Source organism: Miscanthus floridulus, chromosome 12 (assembly GCF_019320115.1).
Source record: "Miscanthus floridulus cultivar M001 chromosome 12, ASM1932011v1, whole genome shotgun sequence".
NCBI classification, from domain to species: Eukaryota; Viridiplantae; Streptophyta; class Magnoliopsida; order Poales; family Poaceae; genus Miscanthus; species Miscanthus floridulus.
The window spans coordinates 35,506,059-35,522,543 of NC_089591.1; the positions used below are offsets into that span (position 1 = coordinate 35,506,059).

At 40.0% G+C, this 16,485-nt stretch overlaps 1 long non-coding RNA gene across 1 annotated transcript; it reads left to right on the forward strand.

Moving 5' to 3' along the window:
* Positions 1 to 1,132: 1,132 nt before the first annotated feature.
* LOC136498320 (uncharacterized) lies at positions 1,133 to 3,594 on the forward strand. The gene is made up of 3 exons (XR_010769563.1): positions 1,133 to 2,578; positions 2,964 to 3,223; positions 3,371 to 3,594. It is a non-coding gene; the product is annotated as an uncharacterized lncRNA (long non-coding RNA).
* Positions 3,595 to 16,485: the final 12,891 nt, after the last annotated feature.

The window sequence follows — 16,485 nt, forward strand, 5'->3', positions numbered from 1 at the left end:
AGCTGATTGCATTAACCAACAAGGTGATGCAATAATGTTTTTTAATCGATCATATTGCATTGTGAGGAGTTATTCTTGTATGCTTACCTACAACTGTCAGTACCAGATGTTGGCCCACAGGATCACCGGCTCAGGCGAGTGAAGCGCTCGCCGGTCTTGCCGAACACCCGCTAGTGTTGCCGAGCACCCACTAGCCGTGCCGAACACGAGTAGACGTTGTCTGTCCCACGCACTATGTCTGGAGCTAGAAGAAGAAGGGAGAACAGAGCAAGCACGCACAATACAAGACACCAGCGTTGGCCGAAGCCCTGTCTGTGAGATGACAAATCTAAACTCTCTTTACTGAGTTGCCGTGTATGTCTATTTATACAACTCTATCTATCTAGTCTTAGTACAACCCACATGCTGTAATAGTAACTAGATAACACTGGCAGGGCTGACTCTGCGTCGGCCACTACATGGCTATAGTGCTGCAGGTGAGCCGTGCGGCGCCTACACCTACACCTGCAGCGGCTACAGTATCACAGCAGAGCAGGGAGCCTTTCGGCGCCGCCTTCCCTTACTGTGTTCACACAAGATAACAGTAGATTAGCTAACACCATATATCACCATGTGGAGGACCCAACCACAGTATTATCAATATATAATGCAGGTCAAACTCAAATTGAGGGAACAAAATAACTTTAAACATAGTGGTGCATGACACTGACTCCTCGCAAAAGAATCAGCGACTCATCAGGGAGATGAATTCCTTCCCAGTGATACTATCCAAAGAGAATATGGAGATTTCCTTCAGATTGCGCGAATCACTGCACCTCTGGAGCTTTTCAGATTTCTCATAAATGGCAAATGCAGCTAGCACGTTCACCCCGTCTGAAAATGCACATGCCCTGGAGCCGCAACCTTAGCTGAATATGAATATATTCCGGCCGGTACCAATCTTATTTTCTCAACGATCGGTAATCAGTATCCAGGAAATAAAGCTGTGGACGTGGTAAACCGATATGCATTGAGTCGGCATCGGTGGAGCAGTCTGGTTCATCCTATGTATTCCCTTTCCTGCTATAAATACCGAGGTGTCAAGCGGTAGTGCCTCGCAGATCACCCACCGATAAGGAAGAAGAAGAAGAACAAGAAGAAGAGGGGCCTTGCATGGTGGCCAGAGCCTGCCTTTGGTAGCCAAGGATGACTTGCCTACATGGCCTTGCGAGTTCCGGTTGCATGGCCAGTTCAGCTGGGTTTGTGGGCGGTCACCTTGGCTAGCCTGAGTGGCTCTTGCCTGTCATGGAAGGCCTCTTCTTCTCTGCCGTCACTCTCTCATGATACGTACTACTGTCTGGCCTGTGCTTCATTTGTTTTGGCAGGTATGGTTGTTCATTTTGGTGATTCTGATTCATATCCAATGCTGCAATGCTAATATTGTTATGTATTTTCTTAATTATTTTGCTGCTATCTGTGCCTGCTTGCAGATTGTTCAGAAATGCATGTGTTGGACATTCATCAGCTTGTCCTGCCTGCATGTGTGATTCTACTCACTTTTCCCACTTCTGTAATAATATTATTGGTTGAGTATTTTGTTATGCCAGAGGTTTGCATGCATGTTAGGTAGGATCAAATGTGCCATTTCATTTTAAAATCTCCCAACAAAGATGCATATATATATGTGGATTTAGTTAGTTTGCAAAGCTATATAAGTGTCTCCAATTAAGACTAGTAAAATGAGCATTATTAGTCAGAAAGAACCTGTTGATGGTAGACGGAGACATATATACATGTGGACCTTAGGGTTAGGAACTACTACTGTGCCTCCTTTAATTATAGCAGTAGCAGTAGCAGTAGCAGTAGCAGTAGCAGTAGCAGCAGCTAATGATGACTGGGTAATAACAACAAGGTTGAGCCCTGAGGCATGCAAATCCTGAACTTGGCTTGCGGATGTGTTGTATGTATGTCTCCTCTAGGAAATGTTTGCTAGCTAGATTCTAGACAGTACCAAATGGAGCCTCCGTATGGTCCTTGACTTGGACTTGAGAGAGAGCTCCATTTTCTGCATCGCATCATATATTACAATAAAAGTTAGACATATCCACACAAATATTGTGGCACGCACTCAGCCAGACAATCAACCAGGATAAGGCAGGAATCTGATCCGTATGCACGTACACAACGTACTAGCTAGCAGCTGACACTCTGATGAAAGTGCAGCCTGCAGGTCGACCAAGCAGAGGTGGTAGCTAGAGGTGTATGCGCATCGTCAGTGTAACAAGTAACCGACTGGCGACTATGGACATTTAGCGACATTATTCTCCTGTGGCTAAGACTTAGCTATAGCGGGATAAAAGATCTAACCTGAACATGAGTACAGGTAGCGGTGTACTACCTAAAACAACTATATATGGCCGGCTATTTGTCACCTGGAGGAGGCCCGTTGAGCAGGGGTAAGACGAAGGGCGACGATGTCGTGAAAAGAGAGGTTAGCGCACCACCAAAATTGGAGGAAGTGAGATGGACAGGGATGTAAGTATGTCACACCATGGCTAAACTTACTGCCATGGAGGAAGGAGATTGAGAGAAGAAAATGGTGAGGTGCTCCTTCCTTTCTAAATTATAGGCTGTCTTGGTGTATAGCATGATCTATGTTTCTAGAAAAGCAAAAGCAACCTATATTTTAGAATGGAGGAAGTAGAAAACACACATGGACCGTTGGATCCCAATCTTGTGGCTAAAAAAATTCAGGTGCTAATAGCCCATAAAGCATTTGAGTAACATGTACAAAAAACCATCAGCAACGGTTCTAAACCATTTTTAGACACGGTTTTTGGAATCGATGGTGCTCAAGCAAATGTACAAATTGGCTCGAGCACCATTGATTCTAGAACTTACTGTTAAGCAAGTGTACTGATTTCAACACCATCAATTTTGGAATAATAGACCCTCTCCATTCCCTCATCTCCCTCGTTCTACAGAAACTAGAACAGAAAAGAGGAGAGGAGAGCAAGAAGAGAAGAAAGAAAGAAGGAAGAGAAAGGAGCAGGAAGAGGAGGTCGCGTCCTATGATCGGAGGATGTCACCGGCAACATGGTGCACCACCCTCACGCCATCAACCTTGTCAGAGTTGGAGGAGAAGGCCACCCCAAGCTTCATCTTCTTCCTCGAGCACCCACGGCGGCCCCAACTCGATCTCCCCAAGCTTCCAGCTGCTGCACATGGAGCATCCCCAGACATGGTGAGCTAGTCATACAAGACGCTTCATCAAATCTCTAGTCTCGGGCATCAAATTGACAACATTTGTTCAAGTCATGACTTAGCACATGTGCTTGTATTTTTTCAAAATTTACTTTAAAATTTAATGCTGTTATTCTTTTTTTAATAGGTGACGTGTCTATCGACAGCAGCCATCTGCGATGACTTTGTCAGCTTCAAGATATGTCAGACTCAGTTTTTGAGAGAAGTTCATAGAGATAGAGCTTGCGTACGTATATTCATAGAGGCGAGCGTACGTGTTTTTGCGAGTAGGGTGGCCTGTTACTTCTGATTAAAGCCGGTGTTTGGCTAGTTTATGTGATGCTTAGCAGTTGATTTTGAACTTTTGTTTTAATATATGGGACTTGTATTGATGTTAATATTGAATTCATGCCATTTGACTCATTTGTTCCTGCCACAATGAAGATGGAAAAGTTGTTTTTATCTCTAGCTGCTGCGGCTGGTTGCAGCCGCTGCTGGCTATTGGTGTGGCTGCTGCACCCGTTTTACTGAACACTCCTGTATTTGTACCGTGTAATTCTCTTATTTCTTTTAGGCTAGGAAGTGTGTTGGGTAATTGTGTTTAATTTATATACTACCTCCATCTCAAAATAAAAGTACATGTACAATTTAAATTTTGTCCTAAATTAAAGTATATATAGGGCATCACATATACTCCTTTAATAGTACTACAGCAGCAGTAACATGTTCACCAGCGCCAGCGCGTGGGACGAGGGAAATAAGAAAGGAATTTATCAAAAAAACGGAAAAAAAATCAACGAAGGGGCCTTCCGCAAGACCGCATCTGCATTGTTGTCACTGCACTAGTGCTAGTCCACTCACTCCCCTTCCCTTCCCCCCCCCCCCCCCCGCCTCCCCACCCCACACACACTACACCTACGAGTTTGATCCTTCCTGTTCCCAACCAGAGCAGTTCTCATATGTGTCCATGGCTAGAGGCAGCAGGATCTGTCGTCATAGGCCCTCATTGGGGTGAGCGCATGCGGCAGGCGAGCACCCTCAGTGACAACTGTGACGGAGGCTCGACGAGAAGAGCAAGTGTAGTAGTGGTTGCCCCACACGAAAAAACAAGCATGCCTCAACCGCATGCATGTGTTCATTGTCGTGGAGGCCGGTGTGGCCACATCACGTCATGGAGGGTGTAGGCCGGCCAAAGGGACAGCCCCGTTGCCACCGCCGCCCACTACCACGTCGCCTCTATTGAACTCCTCCGCCACCTCTCCAACGTCCTCTGCCCAGGCACCTCCATCCACTCCCACACTCGTGGTACCATGGAGGAGGAGGTGCAGAAGGGCTGCGACGCATGGAGACGCAGGGATGGCGGTGTTGACACGACTTCTATGGAGGAGAAGGAGGAGATGTGGCATCTCATGGAGATGATGATGCGGTGTGAGCATTGGGAAGGGGAGAAAGATGGACCGACAAGATTGGGTTAGGTGTGGGTCCTTAGTGTTTACCAGGGTAAGGGTATATTAATTTGTCATATGTTATTGATTTCCGTTCTCCATCCTAGAATCAGGGTATGTTTGAATTAATGGGCTGGCCATCTTGCCTGGGCACATCCAGCCCTAGGCCAACAAAAATGGACACCTGGGATTGCTGCTTGGGTCAGACAACTTTCCCAAGGTCCAATCCAAACAAGCCCTCATAGTCTATAGTTTATTTTGAATGGAGTGAGTAAGTGGTTATGTTCACTTGTTATATATGGTGGGAGTTGCGATTATCTTGTAGCCTTTAGTATGTCTCCCACTCTTTCTTCTAATAGTTTATTTTGAATGGAGGGAGAAAGTGGTTATGCTCACTTGTTATATGTGGTGGGAGTTGAGATTATCTTGTAACCTTTAGTATGTCTCCTACTATTTCGTCTAACAGTTTATTTTGAATGGAGTAAGTGGTTGTGTTCACTTGTATGTGGTGCGAATTGCGGTTATCTTGTAGCCTTTAGTATGTCTCTTACTCTTTCTTCTAATAAAAATATGGCAAATCTTTTATCGTTCTTTCGAACAAAATAGAAGATTTAATTACTACCATCCCTATTCTAAGTTACAGGTCATTTTGGCTTTTCTGGATACATAGCTTGTGTATGCACCTAAATATACTATATGTCTAGATATCTATCTCTAATAATAAAGAGGCAAAATTTTTGCCACGATTTTTTATGCCTTTCGTGTTTGTGCAGTTCACGTTTTACCTTGGTTTGCGTCTCCTCTCTCCGCAAAATTTCTGTCACTATTTTCTCACCGCCGATCAGGCCGCCGCCAGCAGGGTTCAGCTTGATATTGGGCGCCTCTGTTCGATGGTTTCGGGGAAAGGATGAGAAAAAGAAATAGAAGATAAGGAAGGGTTCCAGGTGGATAAGTGCAAGAAAGAAAGAAAGGTGGGATGGTCTAAATTGAATTTGAGAAACTCAAGGATTCCAGATATAAAAATGTAGCCCACACATCGGGCCTTTTGCTGCTGTGCTAGAATTGGGTGGTGTTGCATGTCAATGTCCGAAAAACGCCCTTAACTGAACATATGTTTCTTTTCCTAATTACATATCATATTTAGTTCATGGTTCTCGAAATTCAAATTCATATAGTTCGATGACAAGAAGCTCGAGATCGTAAAAGAAACATTTTCAGCTGCAATAATTTAAATGACATTGTGACTATAAGTGCACTGTTCGCTTGGCTAATAAGCCATGACTGAAAGTATTGTTGGTTGATTTGTTGTGAGAGAAAAATATTGTTCGTTGGCTGAGAAAGTATGGCTTATAAACCAAGCGAACAGGGCGAAGAACTTTGCTTGAGACCGTCCAAACTAAAAGGCCTTCAAGTAAGATGTGCGACAGTCCTTTTCGTAATTCTTGCATAGCATGACGACAAGATTCATGTTCCATGAAAAAAAATCTTTCTCAAATATTAACTTTGTGCCATATTTACTTTTTGCAATATATTAGAGTTGAGTCACATATTTGAGAAAAATTATGATACCACTGCTTAGTTAATAGATTAATAGATTATAAGTTTGATATGTCTTTTCCTAGCAACACACCCTACTTTTCCTATCACTAGGTGAATGTCCTTGTGTTGCAACGTGAACACTTAATACCATGGTAACATATGTATGAGCGTGTGATATACTATTACCTAAAATAGATATTGTAATAGTAGTGGAAAATAATGTGCATGTAACTACTACTATTGTTTAGAAGACTCTTTCTTATTATACTCACTCAGCTGCAAATGCAATCATCTTTTAGAATTATATTAATTAAAACTACTAGTCCATCAACTCGTGCTCTGGTACGGGGCAAAATCTTAGAGATAACATAAGCATTAGTTATTGTATAATGCCTCTGACTAATAAAAATTTATAATAAATTAATAATTACATGTTTTTTTCACTCTGTTCATTTTGTAACATAATAGACACAAAAGATACTCTGTTATCTCTATCTAGTTGTGACAAACATATCATTACTAATCTGTATGTTTTTTCATCTATATCCATAGTTTTTTCCTTAAAATTTGTATGACACACCTATGTATTTGGTTAAAACATTATCTTAAACTACCGTGGCTTTTGTTGCAGCCCACATCTTATATCTGATGATGCTATGGATCTAAAATTTTGATTTTCTTAATTGTTACTAATTACTACATGTTTTTACCCTAAAGTTAAGTTGAAACTCTTCTTATATCTTATAACATTAACTTTTATAATTTCTAAAATAACAATTTTATGTCGTAAACTATACTCTTAAGTACTACAATGGCGTAAACAGACATTTAAAACATTTTCCACATCACCTACTAAAATCAATGGTTGAGCTTGAAGTGAAATTTAGAACAACCTAAAGAGGATATGAACATCTAAGTCATATAATGTTTTTTACACTAAAGTAATCCCCCATGTGGTCTGCACTAACCCCCACTTCTTATGATGTTAAATTTATTTCTCAAGAAATTATATGAAGGGTTATATTATCAATATATGTAAGGTTTTAGTTAAAATGTTTAAATATCTAAAGTGAAAACTTATATAAATTATATGTCACTCTTACCAATATAGGTAAAAACAATTTGCTAGTATTGTTAATATCTGAGTTGTTAAGAAAATGTTTTTCATGATTGCTGAAACACAACATATATATTTACAGCTCATGCATGCATGTGTGTACATAATCTGCATGATGACACAATATGTATGTTTATTTTATCAAATTCTAATATATTAATATTAGTATAGTTGGGTCACATAGAAACATATATGTTCTTCATGGTTAAATATTTTTTATAATCGAAGATGTTGATATAACTTAGTTGTAGATTCATGGGGATCTTTAGTTTTTAAAATAATAATACAATGTTAATTTTGATGTGGATTTAATAAGTTACGGTAAATTGTCTATCGTTATAGTAGGTAGGCAATTAGATGTAAATTTAGGTTTATGGGCTATGTTGTTTTACACAATTGCAAATGTGGGTATAGTTATTTAGAAAATAGAATAGATCCAATGAATATTATTATCTATGGCATTATGGTCTACTAAACTGATGGCCATACATTTTTGTCTTTTATGAAGTTTTAGGATTGATCGCTCTTCAGCATAACATATATTTCGTCGAAACCAGATCTTAAGTTATATAATTTCTTGTTACATCCCTTCCTATAACATCATGAACCAATATTTTAGCTTTCATCTTTTAATCTAGTTGTCGCAATTGTTTATCTATATGTAAAGTTACACTTCTAGTGCTTATTATATCTTTCATTCAATATTTTCCCTTTTAAATTTATTTTAAAAAGGACTTTGGGTTCCAGACTACTGTTTTAGTTCTTGCAATGACAAATAGATGTTTTAGCTTGTATTGTGGCACTTAAGTTGTTGAATTTGTTGGTCAAAAACTTATGTGTATAATATTGTTTTTAAATATAGAATGCTCAAAAATAAATTATAAATATTGATATGACATAAATTTCATGTCTAAATGTATACATTTGTACAAATATATAAATGTTTGATTGGTCTACATCATAGCACATAGCATATGCTTATTTTTTTATTAAGAGTGTAGAAGTCCATAATTTAGAAAGATATATGGCATATTTTTTAATTATTGGATTATTTTTCATGATATTTTCCATGATAGATTATATTAGTATTTGCATGTAGATTTGAGAGATATTTTTATTTATTCTTTATAGTGACAAACTTTGATTCAAAGGTGTTGTTTTATATTTTTTTCATAATGGCATATATGGGCATTCTAAATGCACAGGGGTTAGTGTACTTCATCTTTCATAAATGGTAGCTAGATGTGGATAATTTGTAAATGATATGAAAGATCATTTTATTTACCTTTCATAACGGAAGAGGTGGATAGTTTAATTATAAATTTAGAGCATTATTTTGGAACATCTCTCATAATGAAAGAGATAAACTTAGGGCCCGTTTGGATCCTTGGAATTAAATTCATTTTAATAATCATATTTTAGGCATAGATTAATTAAGCTAATATAGTTGTATATGGAATATATTTGTATATTTATTCTTAGGCATGTAAGGGACATACTTATATGTCGCATTTTTATTGTAGAGAACAGAAGAGTGTGCTAAGTTAGAGAGTAGAATTATAACATAGTGATCTATAGAATTCATTTACATCTCCCGCCCTACGAATTTGAGATATGCTTATTTGTGAGCTTGAGAAAGTTATGGAATGTCAAATTTCAATCTAAATAGCATAATCCATTATGTAGATTTCGATTCCTCCAAAACGAAGGGATCCAAACGGCCCCTTAGAGTACTATTTTGAATCATCTTTCATAATGACAAACATGGATATTGTAGGTGTTAATTTGGGGGTTATTTTGAATTATCTTTCTGATGATGAACGTTGAAAACTTCTAGACGTTCTTAGTTCCGTATGCTTGACAAAATTGCCTTGTTGTTTAGACTGTCTGGCCTCTTTAGAGCGAGTATTATTTAATAGGTGGTTTCATATATTGCCACATAATTTGAAGACAACCTAGCAGATTACGTGACAATGGTTGTATTTTGAGTTGTCATAGAGTAACTGCCACACCTAATTTTAAGGATAAAATTGAATGCACAAAACTCGTGTGTGCCCAGGAATCAATCACACACACAAGCTGATAAATTACATAAAGTATTATCACGGTGTCTCATACATCAGAGTTATAATAAAACTTAGTCTTATACATCACAGCGGAAAAATAAAAAGATAATAAAACTCTCGTGGGCGTCATCACAGAGAAGGTCAACTGGTTGACCACAAGCCTAATAATCCTCCGGGAAATCCTCATACCCGTTGTCATCTGTTACCCATCCAGAATTTTTATCCAAGTAAAGAAAATAAATAAGTGTAAGTACATTCCGTACTTAGCAAGCTAACATAGGGTTATGAAGCTCAAAAAGGATAGACTCTGGTTTATCGCAGTTAGCATTTTTAATAGGTCAAGCTTTTATTCTCAAGTATTATCAAGTTATGCTTAAGCTCCCATTTAATTCCCATAAGAACATATATCGGGGTCAAGTGTACCATATATCATCATTGAACAACTTTAAATGACCATCAACAAGTAACCAGTTATTCTGTGAGTTTTCCGGGCCGCTCGTAACCGTGAGCACGGCTGTTATAATAGTTTGTTACCCTCTGCAGAGGTGGTGCACATTCACCGCGAGTCGTGATCCCCATATGCCCGGGTTAATTACTCCCCTATCACTACCAAGGTGAGCGGGCAGGGTACACTATGAAGTCATTTCATAGGTTTCCCTAACAAGTTAGGGCCGCTAGGTTTCCTTGGCAGGCAGATGTAGGGACCCCCCTTTTCTATGGCACAAATCCATCGCGGCTATACTCATAGGAACAGAGGCAGCCCTATACCCAAAGTGGCAAGCCCCATTTGCGCCAAAAAGGTAACATCTAACCAGCTAGGAAAGATGCTATTACTAAGCTAAAGTCAGAGCCATATGACTCTCCCGGTTGCACTGTCAGTCCCAGCTTTTGCCGACAGATAAGTCCTTATGGAGGGCCGGGAGCAACATGAACAAAGGTCATTTGCACTTTCGCCCTATGGAATAGTTGTTATAAGTCATGTTACTCACTTTGTTCCATAGTATCATTCATCAACATGTATGTCAAGTTCAGTTAGAGCACTAGCAATCTACCCATATGCATTTAACCCATAGGAGACAAGGAACAGGATAAACAATCACTAGGATGTCCTTACGGGTATCAAAATTAGACACATGCAAATGAGTAATTGATTAAAGTGAAATAGGACATCAAGGAAGGCCCATGTTATACTTGCCTTGGTTCACAAACTCGTGCTGGTCCTGCTGGTCGTCGAAGAGTTCTTGGTCTCCAACGTTTTCCTCACTATCTGAACGCGACCAACACGACAACATACAACATTCCAAAAGCATTCATGCAAAGTAAACATTCCTATCATTAGAACAGTACACTAATAGTATTGAAAACAAGATGAAATATTTGTAAACATATTCTACGTCTCGCTACGATCACGTCAACGCGAAGTTCACGAAAATCGGAGCTAAATAGCGAAAGTTATGATTTAAACGGGTTTTCCTATAGCCATATATTTAATTAAATCTAATCATGAAATTAAAAAGTTTCCAACTTGACTAACAGTAGTTCTAACATGTAGCTTATGAAATTACGAAGCTAACGCGATTTGAATGGATCAATTCGGAGCTAAAACGACAATTTTATAAGCGAAACAGTTCAAATGGCATTTCTGTAAATACTGAAAACGTATTTTTGACTTAAACCGTGAAGTTTACGCTTTCCAAATGGGATTGCGCATTCGGGGAAATACGTTTTGGGCTGCGGGTTAGGACTTAGAAAAGTCCAGGAACTCTTTTGAAAAATAGCCACGCGAAGGGGTATCTTCCACTGGTGGCCGTTGATCTCGCGATGGGCGGTTGAGATTAAACCGAGGAGGGAGAACAAGGGGGGGGGCTGGCCGAAACAGTGCTCCAGGCGGCCAGGCGCCATGGCCGGCGGCGAAGTCTCACCGGTGAGCTCGGTTAGGGGGGCCACGGTCCATGTAAAGCATATCCGAAAGCACCGGGAAGATGCGGAGGAGCAGGGGATCACGGCTAGGCCAAAAAGGTGACCGGAGGGGAAGGTTGAAGCGGCGGCCGCCATGGCCGACGGCCAAGAGCTTCCCGGCCACACAAGCCATCAAACGCCAAAGGAGAAAGTCGGGGAGAGAGAGGAGAGCACGGGGGTCTCACCGCGGGGAAGAAATGGGTCGGAGATGGCTCGGGGAAGGCGGGTCACGGCGGTTCCGATCTTGGCGGACGGCGGGGCTTTTCCGTGCGACGGCGGCGGCCTCCAAAGCGCGAGCGAGGGAGAAATTGGAGCGGGGAGCGAGAGAGAGACACGCGGGGGCTCGGCTTCGCTTAAAAAGAGGCCAGGCGCGGGGAGGGCGCTCCCACGACGCGAGGAGTGGGCGTGGAGCAGTTGCGGTCTTGACCGGCGCGGGTGCTGGAGGTTGGGGAAGGCACTGACGTGTGGGCCCTGACCGTCAGCGGGTGAGGCGCTGAAGAGGACGCGGCAGCAGTTGCTGCGGTGCTGGCGGGGCTGCTGGGCTGGCGAGGCGGCTGTTGCTGGGCCGCGCGAAGCTGGGCCGGCACGGTGCGCCAGCGGAAGGCCGAGCTGGGCTAGGGCTGCGGTGAAGGTGAGAAGGCCTGCGGGCCGAATGAGGAAGGGAGGGGAGAGAAAGAAATTTCCTTTTTCTTTTTATAAATAAAATTTTTAAATCTCATTTTCAAGGTAAATTTGAATTCAATTCAAATTTTAGTCAAAGCTAATCACTACAAAAACAATGTGCAGCAGCATGAATGCCTCAACTTGTATCTATTCCTTATTATTTATTTTAATTTCACCAAAAAAATATTATTTTTCTATATTTGAATGCACACAAAATAACATAAATAAATCAAATTTACTATTTTAAAACAATGTAAATTTTAGGGTGTTACAGTAACCCTTAATTTTTCAATTTGTGCAAAAAAACAAAATGAATATTGTGGATTGCATGACAATAACGACTCATACAATAGTATAAATATAAAATTTTAGGTGATTATTTCGCGAAACATCAACCTCTTCTAGATCTCACCTTCTCTTTTTACTTCACGTCACAAAATCTTATATAGCATGAAATCAGACATGTAACAATTTATTTGCGCTTATTTATATATCAGCAGTCTGGCACACGTGTATATAGACTGATGGATTCTACTCGATGTTCTATTAATAGATTAACGTTGACCTCTATCTGATTTTTTATTAATAGATAACCAACTGTGAATGGGCACTGCGGATTTGATACTTCTTTACTATATTAAAGTATCAAACAGTAAATGTGATGAGTAGGCCCGATCAGATATATTTTATATTAGTTAATAACTATGGACGTCGTCGTCAGTACAATCTATCAAGAATTTTTTTCTGTAGGGCCAAAATTGGTTTTTACCGGACATTGAGATTTCTATTTATTTAATTTATCTATAACTGTGGAGTTAGATATTTATTTAGAAAACTAAATAGATGCAATGGTTAGGCTTGTAAATACTAATTGTTGGGTTGATAGAACCTATTCAAAGTTTTATTAATAGATAGATTAACCTCTATTTGACTTTTTATTAGTAGATGGATAACCAACTGTGAATGGGCACTGTCGATCTGATTTTTTTAATAACATATTAACAAACCGTAAATGTACGAGCAGCCCGATAACATATTTTATTAGTTAAATAATTGTGAACGTTGTACAGCCTATCAAGATTTCTTTTTGCCGTAGGGCCAAAGTTGGCTTTGTCACCGGACATTGAGATTTTAAGATGTTTTTATCTATATAACTGTGCAGTTGATATTTATGTAGAAAACAAAATAGATTCAAGGGTTATGGGTAGTTAGAGTCTTTCTACTAACGGCTAGATGTTTCCGATTAACGTGAGAATTTTTAGTATTTATATTTTTTCTAGCACGTAAGAATTAACGTGAAGCCTCCATTAGGGCCTCTAATTAGTTATAGTAAAATTTTAGTTTTAACCATATTTCTAGAAAAGAGTATAATTATTATGACACCAAATTAACATTATTGTGACACGTAGTTGCGGATGGGAGAGAAACACATACTCTGGATTTGAGCTGTAGTAATCAACTGTGGAAGATGAGGTACGGAGAAAGGTCAGGTGATCATTTGAGTTGAATCGAATCTATTGGCCTAGAGATACTATTGTTTCTTTTCTCACGTTGCAACATATGGGCATCTTTGTGTAACACCCTAAATTTTGAATTTTTGGAAATGGAGCTAAAATGATTTAATTTAGAATTTTGTGCTCATGAAAATATAGGAAAATAAAATTTTACATTAAATTAAAATTCATCATAAGGATTAGCAACATGTTTGAGCATACATGCCTTTGCATTTGATGTATTTGGTTGAGTGGTTTTGATTTAAAATTTAAAATAGTTAGAATTGCTTTTGCAAAAGAAATTAAAAATGGTTTTGAAGTAAAAGAAAAAGAAAATTTGAAAATAAAAGAATTTAAAAAGTTGTAAAAAATATTTTTGAAAACTTACTAAAATTTGCTCACTTTTATTTAGAATTGAAAAGTATGTTCAAAACTTTATTTGAAGTTGCACTTGGTTTATATTTGAATTTGGTTTTTAAAACAAACTAGAAAAGGATTTTGAAAAAAGGAAAACCCTCTCTCCTCCCCTCTCTCCCTTTTGGCCTGTTGGCCGAGTTCTAGCGCGGCTGCCCACTCTCTCCTGTGCAGGCCCGTTTTCCCCTCTTGCGCACAGGCCCAGCTGCCGCTCCGGCTCCCGCTTTCCTCTTTTGCGTAGTCTGGCCTAGCTGGCCCGCTTCTCTCCCGCGCCTGCTCCTTCGCGGTGGCCCAGCCGAGCGCCTGGCCCAGCCGAAGCTGCCGCACCGTGCGTCCCCTTTCCTCTCTCTTGCGCCAACAGGTGGGGTCCGCCTGTCAGTTCTGCCCCTCTCCTTCCGCCCGTACCCGAGACGGACTCCGCCGCTGCCACGACTCCACGCCGCTCACGCCTCCTCCTATTGCCTTGCCTCCCAAGGCTCTCTTAAATAGCACCCGTCGAGCTCCGCCGCATGCCACCATCGCCTGGTTACTTCTCGAAATGCCGGGAGGAGCGAGCTGCCACAACGCTGCCTCACGCCAGAGAAGGCCATCGTGCATGTGAGCAACGGATCGAGAGCAAGCCTTCATGCATGCGAGGAAGACCACCAAGTTGACGCCGTTTTGCACATGCATGTACAAGTCAGCGATTAAGCGCTACAAAGCCAGCAGAGTTGGTGCACAATCCATCCTGCACGTCGATCTCCTATATCCCTTCGATCTATTTTTTTATGCTTAATCGTGTTCCTTCCTTTTGTCAATCAACTTCACTTCATCTCATGCAGCTGCAAATCGATCGCCCTGTCCTTGCTATTAGCAAGCTACATCGTGCAGCATGCAAACGAGCACCCTGATGAATATATGAAGGTCAGCCGCTCCATGCATTGATTCCTTTGCCCATGATGATAGTCATCTTTATCTTTAATCTATCGTTTGAACGTGAAGCACCAAAAATATCATTCTTGCTAAATAATCCTTTCTAAACCTTAAACTCTTGATATCTTTATCGTTTAGCTCCGATTTAGTTTGTTCTTGTTGCGTTAAGCTCGTGTCGATGTAATCGATTATTTAGCAGCGAAGTTGATCATGCCGCATGTTTCACTGTTTATAGATAAATATTAATTAATTTGATTAATGTACAGGCAACGAGTTTTTTTAACTTAAAACAATATAGGTGTCACACTTCGACATTTTATATGCGAATATTTATATGGTTTAATTAATTACAGTCACCAATGTGTTTTATATTATAATAATTTGTTTAGCTCAAATCCAAGCCATATGCAGTTCGAGTAGGTGCTCTCTTTTATTTTGGCAAAGATAAAATCTAACTTGAATTATACGATAATATATGTTAGTAAAAGATGGCTAGATTAACTCAGTTTTCAAAATAAAATGTGATTTTGTGTAATCTGGATTAATATGCTTCACATGGTTTTGCTCAATTAAAATATATCAAGCTAGTAGTTGTCCTTTTCATTTTATAATATAAAACTCCCGGTAGTCGCTTCTTTTTCACCGTAGCTCCGATTAGTGTGCTTTTCGCGTCTATGTGTTCGTAGTGAGACGTAGATTCGTTTTACAAACTTTTCATGTTGATTTTATGATTGGTGTACTGTTCTAATTTAGTTCTATTGTTTGCTTCGTGTATGATTGTATGGATGCTTGTGTGGTGCTTTATGATTTTGTCCAGTTGGTGAGATATACGCGGTGATCAAGAAGAAGAAGAAGAACGTTGAAGATTAAAGCTTACCGAAGGATCGGTGTTTTAAGGCAAATATAGAATGGGATCTTCCTTGGTGTCCTATACACCTGCAATCATTTAATTCATACTGCATATGTCTACCTTTACTACCACTAAGGATTTCCTAGTACTTTGTACCTTGTGCCTTGATTCCTATGGAAAATTGCATTGGGTAGTTTGATGCTAGTGCTCAATTACAACCATGATCTTGTAACTTGACTAATGGTATATGCAATAAACATTAAAAGATGCTTTTTAGCAACATAGAACAAGGGGGCTAGAGCATTGGGCTATTTTATGGTGCTCTAGATTCCTCTCCCTAAGGACTTATCTGTAAGTGATCATCCGGGACTTACAGTACAGTTATAAGGGCTACATGGCTCTAGCTTTATCTCAGTATGAGGACCTTTTCTAGCTTGTTAGTGGTTATCTTTATTGGCATAAGAATGGCTTAACGAATCAGGTATAGAGCGGCCTCTATCCCTATGTGTATAGGCTGCGTGTCAATATGCCATCGGGAAGGGGGCTCTATATCTGTTTATCGAGTGAATCTAATGGTCCTAACTTGTTAGACGAACCTTTGAAAGGCTTCATAGTGAACCCTGTCGACCTTTCTTGGTAGTGGGTCAAGAGGCTGATCACCTCGAGCAAAAGGGTAAATCACGACTCACAGTGAAAGTGTACATCCTCTGCAGAGTGTAAAACTGGTACATCAGCCGTGCTCATGGTCACGAGTGGCCTTGGAACCCTTATGGAATAGATGATGAACACTGATGATACTGATGAT